The following is a 12,193-nucleotide window of genomic DNA, read 5'->3' on the forward strand; positions in this document are numbered from 1 at the left end:
CATCATACAAAGTCTTGGGTCAGAGATAAGGCTACACTGTCACAATTGCTAATTATATGTCTGAACTCCCTCTTTGATTTGGAGCTCCTTGAGGTCAGAGACTGTGCTGTGTTGACTGCTGCATCTCCAGCTCCCAGCAGAGTCACTTCCTGGCTCATCTGTTGAACAAAAGTGGACTGAATGATACAACAATGCACTGATGATTTTAGCTCCCAATATTGTCCAACCAGACTAGAAAGACAGCATGGTAGAGCAAAAGAGCATTCTCTTTTACATCAAAGAAGACTGTTCAATGCATAGCCCTATCATGCCTTATGCAGTTACATAACTTCTCTGAACCTCAGGTTCCCAATCTACAAAATGATATTAGGATAAAACGGAGTAACATGCATTATGCATCTACTCCAATAGCTGACATTACTGAGAAGGTGCTCAATAAATGGTACCTATTATTATGTCTTAGGTGGAAATGTATAACAGAATTAATTTCATTTCCAATATGCAATTATATATACATATATAAGACAGCAAAATTATCTATTTCAGCCCTGTTGAACTAGATATATATTTATATACAGGGTGGGGCAAAAGTAGTTCTACAGTTGTGAGTACATAAAACATAGAGTTTATTCTTATATTATTATTTATTATATTATATTATTTTCATACAAACAACTGTAAACCTGCTTTTGCCCCACCCTGTATATTTGTATTGCCTAGAACAGTAGACACTGGAACCATATGTGGCCATTGACACTTGGAATGTGGCTCGTATGAGTGAGGACGATTTTTAAATTTTAAATAATTTAAAAGTAAATAGCCCTATAAGATGGGTGAGGGAGGCTATCTTACTGGACAGTGAAGATTTATTTCAACTCTGACATCACTGGTTCCCCCTTTAAGCACCTGTCTCCTCCCCTTCCCCCCCATTTGCAAGGTTCAAGTGTGAGTGTCAATACTTCGTCTCTTAAAGAAATCAGACATAAAACAACCCATTCTATCCAAAGAGATTTAGTCCTGGAAGTCTGAGAATATCATATGACAGAGTTCCACATACACTATTCAGATTAAATGAATGACTATAACAATGAAAGAAACTAATAAAGAATACAGTCCATAGGATGGAACCCCCAATACAACATAGAGAGGCACATTACAGTAGCCAGTGCACAGGATTTGGGGTCAGAAGAGCCCTGCCATTCACATTCTGTGAGGTTTTTGGAAAATCTTTTGACCTCTCATCTTTCAAATAATGGTAATATTCATTATAACTCACAAATGTTTTATAATAATCAAATAAGTTAGATTAAATATTAGTGCAAATTACATAACTAAAAAGTTGTAAAAATAACATTTCAATCTCTACCTTCTATATTATTTATTATAGTAAATTAAGTCCTATAAATATGAGGTACCCTATGCACATGTCTTGACAATTTGGGTAAAGGGAAAGATTAATAATTATAGGGAAAGATTAATAATTACAAGGATAATTACATTTCCATTTGTAAACTATAATAAAAGGATTCATTAATTCATTCAAATCATCATCTGTAGTATACAGTCTTTATCTGACACCAAGGTCAGATAATGTTGAATTTGCTCTTGAATGTATTACCTTAATTATACCATATGTGCTGTGTGGACAGGGTCTGTGGCCCTCAGCAATATTTGGCAATAGTTCACGTCTGTGCTTTACATTTCAAAAAGCACTTCCCCATATATTCTTAAGGTTATCATCAGGACAACTCAAGACAGGGCAATAATTTTATTTTTTCTAGTTTTCAGAAAGGTAAAGTAATAAGAGTTAGTAGATATAATGATCAAGTTAATAAGTCTAGAGTTCTTGCCATAACACTCCTGGGGATTTCATGGTGTTTCACATTTCCAAAAGAGAATCCAAATTTCTTCTAATGAGTTCCCACAAGGACAATTTTAACAAAATATCAGGTGTCACACTGTACATACTAGTATATCTCATCATATATATGTATAGATAATTTATTATTAATTAATATTAATATATAATTGAATAGATTTTAAGTGTTTTTATCCACAGTCACTTAGCATATTCTTACAATTCTTTACCAAGAAGGCATGCCAGGTAGTACAACACCCATTTATAGTTAAGGAAATAGGGGCTTGGAAAGACCCTGACTCTGGACCCTGTCTTTGCAGTATGATGGACTGCAATGATGTGTATACTGGGGCTGTGGGTGCAGATCTACTACCAACCAGCTGAGTAACTTTAGGTAAGTCACTCAACCTCTCTGGGTCCCACCTTCCTCCCACAGAAATTGAGTGAAGGTGAGTCACTCACAGATACCACCACATTGTTAAAATTCTGTTATTCTGCAACTCGGCTAATTCAGTAATATCGCTGAGACAAGGCGCCAGATGTCTGTTTTGCTGGTTCTTTGTCCCCTCTCACACATTGAACTGCTTCTTAAGTTATCTCACTGGTTTTCCATAATTGAACAAACTGGACCTACATAAGGAGTTCATTCCTTTTGTTTATTGTTTGTTTATCTTTATAGAGCATTAGACCTTGATTTTGGTTTGTTTCCTTGGCTTAGGTACAGTCAGTAAAAACATTCCTCTCCAAGAAAGGCTAGCAAGACAGACAGGTGCAGGCACAAGGGGTCTGGAGAAAAGGGTGTGTTCTCCCATGACCTTCCCTCACACACCACACTTTCACTTTTGGGATGAGAGGTACATGTTTGTTTTGATGACTTTTGATATCCTTTTCATTTTTATTTTTCAGAGAAACAGTACAAAACCCATGGATGATGGGAAAGATAGACTCCAGCATCCAGGCCCAGGGACGGGGTCACAATTACTTTAAAGTACTTTAAGTGGCCCCAACCTGAAGCCTTTCCACCCTGAAGAAGCAGGCAAGTCCAGAAGAAGTCAGAGCTGCAGGTGCCTTGCTAAGAGTGGACTCTGGTGCACACATCCACAGGGACCCCCTCTGCTGGCGGAGCTAAAGCTCTTCCTCCATCTCTGCTGAGGTAGCTGCCAAAGAAATAAGCAACCTGACCCCCTGAAGAGTCTGGAGCCTGGCAGTAACACGAGCTGCTCTAGGTTATTTTTGCTGAAGGCTAGTGGTTCTTAAAGGGACTGTGAGCTAAGTGCACATAGCCAGACACAGAAGGCAAATCGATGAAAAGACTGATGTGATATACCTATCTTCATTGAACGCAGTCTATCCAACGTATAAAACTGATCAATGAACAGATGTGGGCAATACTTTAATGCAATCAATGGTTATATCCTACGAAATAACATCACTGCTTTTAAAAATGGAATTGCTGCATAACACAGAACCCCACTGGTTTAAATGTAAAAGGAAAGCAGGCGTCCCCAAGGCTCTGTCCTCAGCGTTAGTCTGCTACTTAAGAAGGGAGCAGGAGGAGAGATTTGAGAAGACATGGCTACCAGGGATGTGCTCTATGGCTATTACCCCATTTAAATGCTCGCTACAAGCCTTACAAGGTATAATAACTGCACTCCAAAAGGGAAGTGGAGCTCCGTGAGGCTTCGTGACACACTCAGAGGTTACATGATGGGTGAGTGCAGGCCCCTTCCAATATTGTCTACCCGAACGGGGAAGGTTCTGAAAGCAAACACTCACCCCATTCACAAAACAACTCTCCTGAAACAACTAGTCCTTTCATTCTTTGTCCCACATCCCTAAACTGGCCAGGGAGGAACAGGAATAACCCAGTAACTAGGGAAGTGGGATCTGGAGTCACAAGTGGCCAGGTTCGTAAACCTGCTCCACCACACTCTCTGGGTGACCTTAGGCAAGTTGGTTCCCCTCCCAGAGCTTTGGTGGCAACTACAGTAACACCTACCTCATCAGGATGTTTTGGAAATTAATCATACATGTACTGTATCAAGAACAGGACCTGGCACACGGAACCCTTCAGTTCAACAACGGCCATTATTAGTTGTATTACTATTCCTATTCAGTAAGCGTGTAATCCAAGTGTTGCAATTGGGCAATATATAGTCACAAGAAAAAGAATGCATCAGCTAGTTGCTGGGCAGGTAGTTTACAGACATGATCTCCTGTGCTCACAAGTTCGCCAGGCAAGTCATTCTACTCCCTTCTCAAATGAGGGAAGAGGCTCACAGAGGTTTAGTAATTGTCGGAGTTACAAGTAGTAAGTGACAGAGCAGGGATTTTAACTCAGATCTGACTTCAAAGCCTATACTCCGTCCACTCAATTGAGAAATAGTCAGGGAGAAGCATGGAGAGCAGTGGTAAGAACCCTGAGGTTCCTATTTCACAGCTTATTAATTGTTCCCTTAGATCAGTCATGTAACCTCTGCCCTCTGTGACCTTCCAGCTATGATTCTTTTCTTCTTGGTCCTACTTCTGCAGCAAGTTGCTCATCTATTATTGATCTACAGGTAATTCAACAGAGAATAATATAGTTTTCTGTAACCTTATTAAAACTACATTATTCTAAGTGTTTGTTTTAGAGTCATAGATCTTCAGAAATCCACAAGCCCTATATAATATAAATCATAAAAAAACATACAAATGCCCAAGTTCTTAGAATGTCTTCATAAACATTAGCTCATTTAATCAACCTATTCAGCAAGAAAGAACAAAATTAAGACATAGGTAGGTTAAGTCAATTGCCTATGGCCACATAATTTGAAAACAGTAGAGTCACCTCTTGAATATACAGCTTTTCTAATATTTTCATTCCATCCATATTTTCTTGAGTGATCTGCTATACTTCAAAATATAGCAAGATATAATCTAGTATTACCATTCCCTTCTGTCCTTCATGAACTGACTTTTACTTGTGCTGAAAATATAGTTTCGAGTAACTTCCATGCTATTTCCCAACACAGCATAATATCTACTCAAAAAAACTAAGTCAATAGGATAACTGTCCAAAGTTGAGCATCTTACACATGATTGTAGATCACCAGGTGTTCTTATTGCACGTAGTAGATGTTCAATGATTCCACTGAATAGCCATGAACTGTAACTTTATAAATGTATTTGTATGTCCCTACTTTGAATAATCCTATTTTTAATTTATGTACTTTTACTTTTAACAGAGAACTTGACAATAGACGTTATGTTTCAGGATAACATGTATTGAATGTTTACAATGTGCCTTGTACTATTGCAAGGGCTTCACATTTTCTAATTTACTTATTCCTGGAAACAATTCTGTGGGGTCAGTACTACTATTATTCCTGTTTCACAGCTGAGTAAAGTGAGTTGCATTACCTTGCCCAGAGTTAGTGAAAAGGCAATAATTTGAACCCAGGGGCTCTGGCATCCAGAATCCTGACCTTGTTTAATCTCCAAAACAACCTTAGGCAGCAGTAGTACTAGTAAACCATGTTGGAGACTGAACGTTGCCTTGATAATTCACTGGCATGACTTGATATTCAGAAGAAAAATAAAATAATCCGATTAAATTGTTTATAATGATGGCTCTGTTCCATGACCAAAACTTATCACAAGTAGTACAGCCATCACATTACAATTTAAAAGGTTGCTGAAAAAAAAAACTATAACTACATTTTAATGTTAATGCTTAAGAGTTTGAATTCATAGCCAGAGGTCTTAATGGAACGCTTCATGGATTTTTCATGTTTTTCCTATGCAATCTTGTATACCTCATGTTGTTTTTCATTTGTAATGCTAAAATTATTTTGATTCTATCTAGCATCCTTAAGTTTTGCCTTTTAAAACATAGAAGTTTGTAGGGATTTCTTCAGGACTTAAATTTTTGTCTCTTTTCTTGCCTTCATTTATCTTATTTTCTTCTAGCTTTTTCTTTTCTATTTTCCCTTCCTTGTTTATTTGTCACAATGACTTAGGGTGGTGCCCAATACTGTAGCAATTTTCCAAAGCTAGAAGCTCTACTGTAAGTTTTTCAAAGTTGAATCTATAGACAACCTACATCATCACCTCCAGGGATGGGCCCCAAAATCTACATATTCAGTAAGCTGCCCAGGTGAATTCTATACATACTGGAATAAATCATAGCATTTTCAATCTGCCAATTCCTATAAACACTTGTTCTATGAAGCCTTCTTCATTTAGCAATATGTATATGCCAATCTTATGAAAACATAAACTTCACTCTCTAGAATTCCTATTTAAACCAAGTTTAAACCAAAAATTTTAACAGACTCTATTATTTATTTCAGTGTATAGAAATGAGAAAACACAACAAATGTGCTTTGGATCAAATGAGGACTCCAAATAGATCAAATGAAGACACCAAATGTAATCGCCCATAAAGAGACATGTCCAACCTGCTTCAGCTAAGGGTGCTGATGCAACAGATTATTATCTTCATCATTTTAGTTTTGCTTCAAGCCTGACCCTTTGGGTCTCTATATTTACCCTCATTATCTGAAATCAATCTTATTGGATCACATAAGAACCAATGGCTGATATTAGATAAAAATGCTCAAATAAAACTTATTCAGAAGTCTTCATTTAATAAAAAAATAGTTATTGACAAATAATGTAGGAGATAAGCTAAAACTCAAAATACAATCTCTTTTAAAAGGTTAGTTTCTAAAATATTTGATTATTTTCCATTAAACCTTACAGGGAAATCAGATCTATTTGGCAATATGCCGGTCAGCTACTTTAATCAATCTTGTCACATCACCTAACCTGTCACATCCACACTCTATTGTTAGCAGCCACAAAGAGACACCCAATTCCTCAACCCCTCCCTTCCAATAGTTCACCCTCGTCCTCCTCCTCCTGGCTTCTTTCACTTCTTTCACTAGATCCCACTATGAATCACTTCACCCTTCCCTTTGCCAGCATTCCAAATCATTTGTCAGCTGTCCTTCAGTTTATCCATCCTAAAAACCACTGCCCTCTCTGTTCCTCTATCACCTACTCAAAGTGTCTGAGGAAGATCAACTACAAAGATAGAGCTACTTCTGCTGAGCCATCTGAAGGTTATCATTATTACCTCCCAAGGCTATGGTCAGTTTATTCTTCTTCACTATTTCTTGCAAAGAATTTTGCACACACTGGCTTTCAACCAATGATTCTGGACAAATGAGTGCAAATGAATGTGCATGCTGCCTCAGCCCCACTGATGCATTCTGTACTTGTCTATGCTCTTGACTCTAGACTAGAGTCTGCATTTTCAGCCTCTCTGCTGGGCTCCAGGCCTGGTCATCTGCCCACAGGACATTGCAATGATAGCAATCTGCCCTTTATTTGATAACAGGCTATGAGTCTGGAGGTTTGCACAAATGATCTCGTTTACCACTTATCAGTGGCCTGCAAGCTAATAATTATTACCCCCATTTTACAGATCAGGAAACTAAGGATCCCAGAGGTTAAGTAATGTACCTGAAAATACACAGGTTATAAGTTGGAGAAGTAATTGAACTCATGTTTTTCTTACCCCAAACCAGTGACCTTTCCACAGACCACATATGACCACAGATACAACAAATCTAAAACGTAAGTCATTCCTTCTCTCCAAAGCCTGCTCATCTTCCTGTGTTTCCCATCCTGGACAGTGTCTTCCTTATTCACCTTGTCATCCAACTGCAGTCCTGAGAATTTCCTTCTCTTCCCTCAATCTCCTATGGACTCAGTCAGTAGTACTGTTTCCTAAGCTTAACCATCCATCCTGTGCTCACTATTCTGAATATCACAGCATTAGTTCGGGCCTCTCTGTTTTTCTTTTGAAGATGACTATAACTGTCTGCAAACCATGTCTCCCACGGCAGGTTTGGGTCCTTCTAATTCATTCTTATTATGCTGCCTGAGAGTCCCTTGTAAAATACAAACCTCAATATGTCTCTCCTCATTGCCTACAAAACAAAGTTCCAACATACCAGACTGGCATGCCCTCCTTGACCCAGTTCTTGCCAAGCATTCCAGATCCTTCCCTTGGAGCCTCCACTCCTCCTCTAGTATGCCTTATAATCCAGCCACACAAAGATGTATTGCTCACAAAAGCACCTTGCTGTTTTCCTTTGGGCCTTTGTATGTCAGGCCTCTATGCCCTAGAAAGCCATTCCTAGGGCTGTGTACCAGGCAAACTCCTACTCTAAGGCCCTCAGCAGAGCTAACTGCATCCTTTTTGTGTCACAGCCAGGCTTTATGGGGCCTTCTCTCAAGCCCATTTCACAACCTATCGCCATGTTTTGCTGTCTGCACTTGATTTCCAGAACATTAGCTCTTCAGAGGTAGACACACACCCATTTTTCCCCCATGGTCAGACCAGCACACAAAAGTAAGTAAAAAACAGCTGAACAAGTTAATTAATCAATGAAACTGATGGTATGTGGGTATAAATAATCTTAATCACAGATCATTTAATTTTAAGAGTAAATCCAAAGAGTGTTCCAAGCAGAAAAAAAAAATGGGAGAAATGTATCATTTCTTTGTGTGAAGAAATGATGATTGTAGTCCAAAGTATAAGCAGAAAGCAACCCTTAGCTGTTGTGTAAGTAGAAACATAAAAATCTTGGGCCTCTCATCAATAATTTTCTCCTACCCTCACTGGAGCCATCTATGATGCTGGGCAGGGATTATGTTCAGGGGTAAAAGCAAAGGGTAAAGATTCTATCAAAAAGGACATTCCTTAGATCCTTAATCTCTGAACCTAGTGTAGCTAACCATTCTTATACAACCTCAAATTTTAGATGGTACAAAAATGGTCTCAGACTTTTTAGTTTCTTCTCAGAAGTAACCAGGGTAAAGCAAAACATGTGAATTATCCACTGGATCAACTAAATTGGAGCACAGCAAAAATAAACACTTTTTCCGATTGTTCTACATTCCTATAATGCAGGACAGGAACATTGACATATAATATATAGTCAAGCCATGAGGTTATCTCTTCAAAGTCATAAAACTAAGCAAAGGACTGATGGAGACGGGCATAGCTCTGAAGCATAAGGGAGACAAGGAACCTTAACTGTCAGAGTTGAGTCAGAGGCCAAGTCATTGTGGGCAGGAATACTTAATTCACCAATCATTCCACGCCACCCTGGGTCCTTAAGTAGAAGGCAGGATGCCAGATGACCAACAGAAGGCACTCCTTCCCCCAGAGGAGGAAGCTCATTACAGCTTTCAGGAGCCCCCACAATACATGAAGGCTACAATTAAAAGGCCTTCCCTAGAAAAAGACTGTGGAAAGAAGCAGCCAAATCCCCCTAGAGACACACAGAAGAGCAACATTTTGAAATGCTGACATTTCAAAAAAGAGAAAGGGGCAACAGCATTTTCCTAATACCAGCATTCTTTAATTGCCCTTTCTTGCTTCCTTTCTGGAGAGAGAAGGGAGGTGGGTGATGCAGCTAGATCATGTAAAAGACCAGAGGGCAGCTGACATGAACTCCTATCTGGCCTCCATGCACAAAGGCCTTATTATAATCCACAAATAAAAATGTGTGGGCAAGACTTGGAGAGTTGGTCCACGCCCCTCCACCCCACCCCATCCAACTCACTTCCAACCCCGTGCTTTGAATGCATTTGTGTATACACACCCTCTGACAGAATAGGTTCTTCATGTTGCCATGGAGCTGAAACCTCTGTAGATTAGATGAAGGGATCACACTGCTTCTATACTTCCAACAGCAGAGGTAAGAATCACTGCATGATATTAACTCCACTGTATTTCAGATTTTCAGTTGCTTGCCTTTGTGTTCACATAGACTTTTTTTTTTTTTTTTGAGACTTACTCTTTGTAAGATTACCACAGTGGAAGCTGCTGGCAAACTGATTCTTATTGTTGTAAAATCAGAATGCAGAAACTTGAGGACATGTGTGCTCTGTGAGCTTCCTCTCCCGGGGCCCCTCCCTGCTTACAGAGAGTTTGTGACCTTATCACATCTTAGAGGAGTTCATGAGAAATGCAAAAATATAAATCAATCCATACTTAGTAAATATTTTGTGAAACAAATAAAACATCCTATGACCAGTAGCTGTTTTCTCTAGCATGATAAATCTTAATGGTATTTATACTCTGATGAATACTTTTTCAAATAGGCCTCAACAATCAAAATCATATCTACAATACTTTTGGAAATATAGATATACTTCTGTAAGTTCCTCTGAGGTTTTATTTCAAAGCTCAGCTATTATCTTATTGTTTAAAATCAAGTAAAAGAATCTAAAAAGTAACACAAAGGGATTTCCTAATGCAACCTCAATCTTGTTGCCAACCCTCCTTTTTGGATTGTCCACTCCTAAGAAAATGGTGATTGTATTTCTACAAAATCAAGTGCAAAGGAGTTAAAGAAAAAGATTTTGATTTCCTACCTGGAAATCTGTTTTCGTTCCTAGTCACACATTCTCATAATCTTGAGTCTCAATTTTTCAGGTCAATTCACCAATCTGCTAACAAGAAGTTTTGTATTATGACTTCTCCTTGCACAGTGCATTAAAACTTGACCATAAAAATGACCTTAAGTGCTCATCGGAAGAGCAAAAGTAAATCTCATAATTTGAAGAATGAGAATGCAAACACATAGAGGAGGAAGAGGCCAAAAAGATAAGTAATGCACCCTGCACCAAACTCCATGTAATATGAGAAAGAAAAGCAAGATAAAATTTAAAAAATTAGTTTGAGTGACAAAATAAATAGTCACTCAAGGATAACCCAAAGAAGAAAATAAATATCCATGTGTCCACATAAAAAAATACTTAATTTGGTAAGTACTCTCTCCCTCAAGGGGTAAAGCTTCATTATTCTCCCTTTAAATGTGAGCTGACTTCCAACGTACAGAATATGGAAAGAGAAAAGTAGTAACTTCACAGTAGGAAAAGCAGACTCTACCTTAATAACCAAGTGACCCAAGTTAACATCACCAATGGTCAATTATATTGACAGAACATATCCCACAATACAAGGCAATGAGAAGGACATCTCATCTTTGTGGTCTTCTTCCCTAAAGCCCATAACTCCAGTCTACAAAATTCCTGGCCAATACTCTTCAAAAATACCTACCCCTTCTGAAAGTGAGTGGAATATGTCACAGCACACTATGTTATTATATACCATACTGTATTTTGTGTTATATTACATTAAATATTTTTCAAGTGAGCAGCCAATTAATATTAACTGAACATCTCCGTAAAACCAGATGATCCTTTAAAACCATTAATTAAGCACTCAAACAGACCAGATTTTGTAGGTAACAATTTTGTTTATACAGTCATGTTTCTTTTCCTTTGATTTTGAAGCTTCCAAAACTCATCAGAATGACATCTCCAAATGCTGTAGAATTCTTTTTTTTTTCTTACCACAAATAGTATGTATATTTTCACTATGACTAGCCACAACTTTCCTGTTATTGATGATTCTGGCAATTGTTTAAATAGGCTTATTCTATATCTATTTCATGGCACAACAATGCCGACAGCAAGTGTTAGCTGGTTACAGGACCTTGTGAGCACCCTGGGCAGATGCCCCACGCCGCTTGTGGATACGCATTCCCCAGCCTCTTGGCTGGGTGACAGCAACCACAACAGCCCACAGGCGGGTAGAGAATGATGAGTAAAATGATAAATATTTGTGATGAAACAGGATGTTAGAGAGGGGGGAGAAGGGGTGGAATATCTAAACTACTGAACCACTGAAGCTACTTTGGAACTTGTAACAGTATTCCCTTGTTGTAAAACTGGGATCAGAAAACAGCTCTTTTCTCCAGTGTTTCCCTCTTGATTGTAAATAATGTGTAGAATTTTACTACTGTACAACACAACATCTCCCAGGCACAGAATTTAAGGCACTGGGCTATTAAACCATAAGCCTATACCCCCAATGAATGCTGAAATCATCCATTGGAGACAGTTCAAACAATGATGTGAAAATATACTTTTTTTTTTTTTTTAGTCCAGAGAAGACATTTTCAACAGATCTGCCCTTGCTGTTGACTGATGATGTAATTTAAACAATTACTTATGAGGTTAAACCTCTCATCTGTGCCACTTAGTAACAATAATAACAATAATTTTTTTTTTTAATTTTTTTTTTAAATATATTTTATTGATTTTTTACAGAGAGAAAGGAAGAGAGATAGAAGAGTTAGAAACATCGATGAGAGAGAAACATCGATCAGCTGCCTCCTGCACACCTCCCACTGGGGATGTGCTCACAACCCAGGTACATGCCCTTGACCAGAATCGAACCTGGGACCTTTCAGTCCGCAGGCC

At 38.4% G+C, this 12,193-nt stretch overlaps 1 protein-coding gene across 3 annotated transcripts in view; it reads right to left on the reverse strand.

Annotated features, from left to right (window-relative positions):
* HIVEP2 (HIVEP zinc finger 2) overlaps window positions 1–12,193 on the reverse strand; it is a 181,713-nt gene that overhangs the window by 128,343 nt on the left and 41,177 nt on the right. Inside the window, exon 1 of one of the 3 annotated variants that reach the window (XM_036316681.1) lies at window positions 10,298–12,037. The exons of the other annotated variants lie outside the window; for them this stretch is intronic. The gene's annotated coding sequence lies outside the window, so the exon portion shown is untranslated. Of the gene's footprint in view, window positions 1–10,297; window positions 12,038–12,193 lie in introns of those variants that run through there. 3 annotated transcript variants of the gene reach the window in all.

This window comes from Myotis myotis, unplaced genomic scaffold, assembly GCF_014108235.1.
Source record: "Myotis myotis isolate mMyoMyo1 unplaced genomic scaffold, mMyoMyo1.p scaffold_m19_p_7, whole genome shotgun sequence".
Classification (NCBI taxonomy): domain Eukaryota; kingdom Metazoa; phylum Chordata; class Mammalia; order Chiroptera; family Vespertilionidae; genus Myotis; species Myotis myotis.